Here is a 6000-nt window from a genome sequence, read left to right as displayed (position 1 = left end):
TAGGGTACCAGGAATGCTCAGCTCTCAAGTCAGCAGACAGATTATTTAGGAAACGAAGCATGGGAAAGTATGGTAATGGTTAATTGCCCTCTCTTGCCCTGTTTGCACCTGATCTCAGGAGAAGATTGGCATCATGCATTGCTGTCCTTCTGCTTCTGTGGACACTGCATGGACTGCTGTTTCAAAAGTTGTAGGTATTCATGCATGTGTTGTTTCATTAGAGCAGCTACTCTTCTATTCCATCAGTGCTTCCACTGTTTAGACTGTTGTGTGATTTGTTTGGGTTGATTTTTCTTTTTTAAAAAAAATCTACAAGCACAGGTTGTGATGGCGTGGTAATAATACAGTGCCTCTTTCTAAGCAGGGATGCCTCAGAACTTGTCTGAATCCATTCAAAAGGCTTTATTTTAAAATAACTAGCTTTCTCCTTTTGTAGCACAACAAAACAAAACCACATCTGCTCCACACTGAGTTCATTTGTGCAGGATCCTGTTCATCTCATGTTTTAATATTGAAGCTATAAACCCTGGAGTGGAAAGGTGGTAGTCAGAAGGGTGTCTTGCAGAAATGCCACCAGACATGAGACTGAGAGCCTGCCAGGCATTGCTTTAACCATTTTTGTTTCTTTGAGTTAGGCAAGCAGCTACAGACTCTTTCTTTTGTGCCTGTCTAAGGCCAGAAGGTTGGTGGCTCAATGCATGCTGCTGTTAGGATGGCAAATAGAGTGAAAATGATGGAAAATCCATTGGCAAACTCATTGCTTGCACACACACAGGCTGAAAAAAGAAGCAAAAGATTCAACAGCAACATTTGCAGAGCATTCAGCCAGCTCCAGCTTCAGCTGTACATAATCTTCAGGTGTTCTTGGCATCGGGTCAAGGTCCTGGTTTGTGGTGTGAGGAGGAAGGGAGGAGGAGGAGGAGGACTGAAACAGGAAGTCTTGTATTTGACTTGAATACGTTGCACTCAAAATCAGGTGCAGTGCAGTCTGCTGTCTATTTAATTGGGAAAGTAGCATTTGAGCTTGATTCCTTACTGTGGCTGATCTTTTCAAGCACGAAAATCCCTGCTTTCAGCATAAAGGATATAGGCTTAAGTTCCAGGTTATTATTTTTAAGCACTCCTAATCCCTCAAGTTAAAAATCCTCCTGGCATAGCTCTAGGCAAAAATGGGATTTGGTGACTACTGTATTAGTTTTTATTTTTTGTTTTCTGAATGGCAGTTCCTTGTCCTCTTCCACCCCACTGAAACCCCCACTTTTCCCACTGTATGGATTCTTGCTTATGTTGCTTTTCCAGCATTACTTTCTGAAGGGGTTGCCTCTTGTTCCCAAATACATCATTTGCATCGGCTTGGGCTGTTCTTCAAAAAAAGGAAGCAGCCACTGCAAAGCATTCTGGCATGAGTCAGAAATACTTATGGATGAGCTAAACACAGCAGAGCCGAAACCAGGTCAACAGTGGCTCTCATGAGAATTTTTAGCTATATCCCTGGAGTGGCACTTCTAATCCATCTCTCCGAAACCTTGTACTTCCCTGTGTGGTCACACCTATGCCTGGAAGGGTATGCTTAAAATATTTGTGTGGACAAGGAAGGTTACATTCACTAGCCAAAGCATGTTTCACTTTCCCTTAGGAAAAGTTCATTAGTTAATGCACTGGAAGTGTTTTCCACCCCCATTAGTAAAGATAAAGCCTTTCTGCTCTTCTTCTTCTTCTGGATGGTGTTTTGCATGGAGGACCAGCTCTTGTGTGTGTCTGTACAGCAGGCATCAGACAACTTCCACATCTGTTCAACATGAACATTACCAGCCAGAAGCAGAAAACACCATATCCTCCCCCTTGTGGTGATGTTGGAGTCTCTGCGTCACTAGAAATCCAAATACTAGAATAAGCCAACAAGCTTTAATTTGGACCCTTGGGAACTGGAATAAATTCATATTGCAAGCCTGAGTTCTGGTTTACCATATAACCCTGTGGTATATGATGGCCCCACTGCCTGCTGCAGTGCATAACAGTCCACATCAGTGGAGTGCAGCTGCCAACTGCAGTCCAGAGACAAACTCCCACAGCGCTCCCACCCAGACTTCACAGGGCACAACATCTGCCATGGATGAAGCACGTATCTGTATTAGGCTGAGATTTTCCTGGTTGCAGTGTGTTGGCAGGGTAACACAGTGAGGTTGTGCTTAGAAACTTCTCAAGATCTGCTTTCTGCCTTGTGCCATGGCCCAAAAGCAATTTTAACAGTTTTCTGACACCCCCTTTCTGCCCCACCCTCTTCAGCAGTTTGTAGCTCTCTTCAGTCCCAGGTTCCCTCCACTTTCAGCCTGCACTTTCTCTTCCACTCCATCAAGGATGATGAGCCTGGCAAGGAGCTGCATCAGGAGGCAGTGCCAGCCAGTCAGGGGAAAGATAGTTAAGCAGAGGACGTTGCAACACATTTTGCCATGATGTCAGGTACGATACATGTCTGATAATGAAGTGCTAGAAATATCTTTCATGCTGCTTCTGTGAGGAATCAGTGTATATTTAACTTGTGCTTCAGAGACTCCCATGGCTTCAGAGAGGAAATATCCCTGGCAGAGTATGATATGCATTTTTCATGACAAAGCTGCAGTAACATCATGCCAGTGGCACAGCTCTAGGAGTCTGAACACAGCAGGAACATCCTCATGGGTCCTGAATAATGTTATATCCGTGGCTGTAATGTTCTGTGGATGCACAGAGAAGATAATTTGTAGCTGTTTGCATGTATTTAATGCTTTACAGTAGTTCAAAATGCATTCAATTTGATGGTCTCTCCCTGTGACCAATACTTTTATTTGGTGTATATTGTTAAAATTAAATTACATGAGAATATTGGCTTTAAAATAAGTTTAAAAAGTGCATTTGGAATTTTAATTATGAAATTTGACTTTTAAGTGACCACTGTGAGGGGATTGGAACCCCTCCACTCAAAGATGAGGAGTTAATCTCACTGAAATTGAGATAAGCTTATCCACGTTATCAGTTTTAGGGGCACTTGTTTCACATTTCCAGACATTTCCTCACATACACCAAAGCCATTTTAAAATGATAGTCAAGACTTGTAGGCAGTATCTTGATTGAGGAAGCTGGAATGCTCTGAAAAGACTCAAAAATTACAAGAGCTGGCCAGACTCATGATTTGGTGGGGATGAATTCAGGGCTAGGAAAGATGCAGGATCAGAAGGGAACCATGGCCAAATCCCTTCAAGACTGCCGTGCCAAAGCAAGCTATTGTACAGCTGGCTGCAGGTATTAGTCCTGCTGGAGAACAGGGACTCTCTTTCCCTAACTAATATGTTCCTTGCTAGGAAAACCTGCACTCCTGCAGCGTGTGCTGCCTCAGTTCCACAGAGCAATAGTGCCTACTCCAGCACTGACATTTTGCAGAGAATGTAATCCCCAAGGAATGTATTTCATTATCACACTATTGTCTTTAAAAAAAAAAAAAAAAAAGCTCCAAAGAATCAGCACGGACTTTTTTTTTTTTTCACAATGTGATTTTCAGTAGTAATTTATTCAGTTGCCAGCATGCAAACTATGCAAAGAGCAAATCTCTTCCTCCAACTGTAAATATTTACAGAGCATATTAAATGGTATTTAGTACTCTGCAAACATATTGTCAACAGTTCTATCCAGATTCTTCCCTAATCACAGCCTGAGAGTTGGCACAGGCATGTCCTCCATGAAAAGATGGTTATCAGAAAAAATAATAGCAGGCTAAATAGGTTCCTGGCTTAATTAAGACTGGAGTTTATACCAGAGGTGAATCTGGCATACACCAAGCTAAAACTCTGTTGTAGCAGCTTGTACATACCACACACAGAGCTGGGAAGATGATGCTTCCCCGGGGGGACAGCTTTCCCAAGCAGGCTGGGAACCTTTCTTGGCAATAGACGAAAAGGGCCACTACAGTGCAGGGCAGAGAGTTTCAAACTTTCACGTGTTTTAAGGGGTGTAGTTCCACCTTTTCGTAGACATAATAGGTGATGTATGACAATTCTTTAATTTGCATCAACTGGCTAAGTTTATTTGAATAGTCCAGAAGAGCAAATATTCCCCATCCAAATCACCATCTGTTCTTAAAACAGAAATGCATTAATTCTTAAACACAGACCTACCTTTTGGTCTCCAGCTCGGATGGTGCAAAATCCTTGAATGGGTTAATGTCTGGGACATACCTTGATTATATTGAAGCCATTTCTGTTTAAACTAATATCCTAAAATCTCCTTTCCTGTACTTCCAGCCCAATCCCCTTTATAGCATTTCATTATACCCCATAACGTCTGCTGTCCTCACAATCTGGAACAAACACAAAACAGCTGAAAGCTCAATGGTGACTTAGCCCTCATTTATATTCTAGAAAAACCTGCTATTGCAAGCCTGCCTTAGCACCCCAACTTTTCACACAATGCATGTAAAGTTGCAAAGATCTTTAAACACTTCAAAATTATGTCTTCCGTGTGTCTCAAACAAAAACAGCCGGACTGACTGACATTCTCCATGCATGGTACAGAGACAGGTGGGCAAGGGCACATTCATGACGTCCCATTCTCTTTGATTGCATGATCACAGCTTTTTTTCAGTGTCTGTATTTTCCCATTCCACATCTGGACTTTTCCATGTGCATTTTTTTTCTCTGCTTTTCCCAGAAATGTGCTTGTTTTTCACTACACCAACCCTCAGGGCCATGCGCCCTCCTGCTTCGCTCAACAGCTTCACGTTATTTCCTCCATCACTGTGCTTGGTCCTGCCAGATAATCTGTTCTACAGCAGACAGTCCCCCTCCCCCCTTCAACTGTCTCTTCTAATTCTCTTAAATTGCAGAGCTTTCTTCTCCCTTCCTCCTCCTCCTCTGCAAAGGAGGGGAGGGAAGATTTCAATAGATGTCAGTATCCTACATGAATGATGGAATGATATATCTATACAGTGTATACAGACAGACATGCTTTAAATGGAGTACTCAGTGCAGAATGCCAGCCAGCTCTGCATTTGTCTATTTTTAATTAATTGACGAACGAGGGTTTCAACTCCTCCGCCTCCTCCTTTGCTCATTTTGAAAAGCGAATTTTTGTGTTCTAAAATTACACTGGGATGTGTGAATCATTTCAGCATCACTTTCATCTATGGCCAGAGTAGGAGTAGCAGACAAATCCATACAAGATTTGAAGTTATAGGTGTTCTTTCTTCACCTGTTCAATGCCATGGTCACGTCTTACAATCTGGACTGTGCCTGTGTGTGCATGAGGCTGGTTTCTGCACCTTTTGTTTCATAACTCTTCTTTCATAGAATTATAGAATGGATTGGGTTGGCAGGGACTGTAAAGATCATCTAGTTCCAAACTCCCTGCCATGGACAGGGACACCTTTCACTAGACCAGGTTGCTCAGAGCCCATTCGAACCTGGTGGTGAACACTTCCAGGGATGGGGCATCCGAAACCTGTTCCAGTGCCTCACCAGCCTCATAGCAAAGAATTTCTTCCTAATGTCTAACGTAAATCTCTCACTTCTTTGGGCAATCTGGATGTAACCCAAAGGAGCTGAGTTAAGGAGATAGTGTGCTTGCTCTAAAATGGGCACCCATGGTTTATTGGAAGTCCTGCCCCTGCTGCTGTTCTAATGAGCCAGCTCTACACTCCAGAGTGCAGCTCAGACATATATTATGTCTGTGTCTGTATAGAAAAGATTCAAAGCTCCACTCCTGCTAGGATGTGCCCCAAACAGCTGTCGGCTGCGGATGTGCAAACTTTTGGCATAGGTAGCAGCACTAAAAGTAGCAAAACACCAAGGGGCTGATTTCTCGTATTTGATTCAATACTTAATTCAAACATTCTCTACTTAAACACTGCTGTGGCCAGTTGCATTGTGTTTCTGTGGCCAGGTTTTGGTAGCAGGGGGTCTACAGAGGTGACTTCTGTGAGAAGCTGCTAGAAGCTTCCCCCGTGTCTGGTGGAGCCAAAGCCAGCTGGCT

This window comes from Empidonax traillii, unplaced genomic scaffold, assembly GCF_003031625.1.
Source record: "Empidonax traillii isolate 1590-97213 ecotype Southwest subspecies unplaced genomic scaffold, ASM303162v1 scaffold583:size513456, whole genome shotgun sequence".
NCBI lineage: Eukaryota > Metazoa > Chordata > Aves > Passeriformes > Tyrannidae > Empidonax > Empidonax traillii.
The sequence above is the reverse complement of the archived record's forward strand: the minus strand, read 5'-3'. Positions refer to the sequence as shown.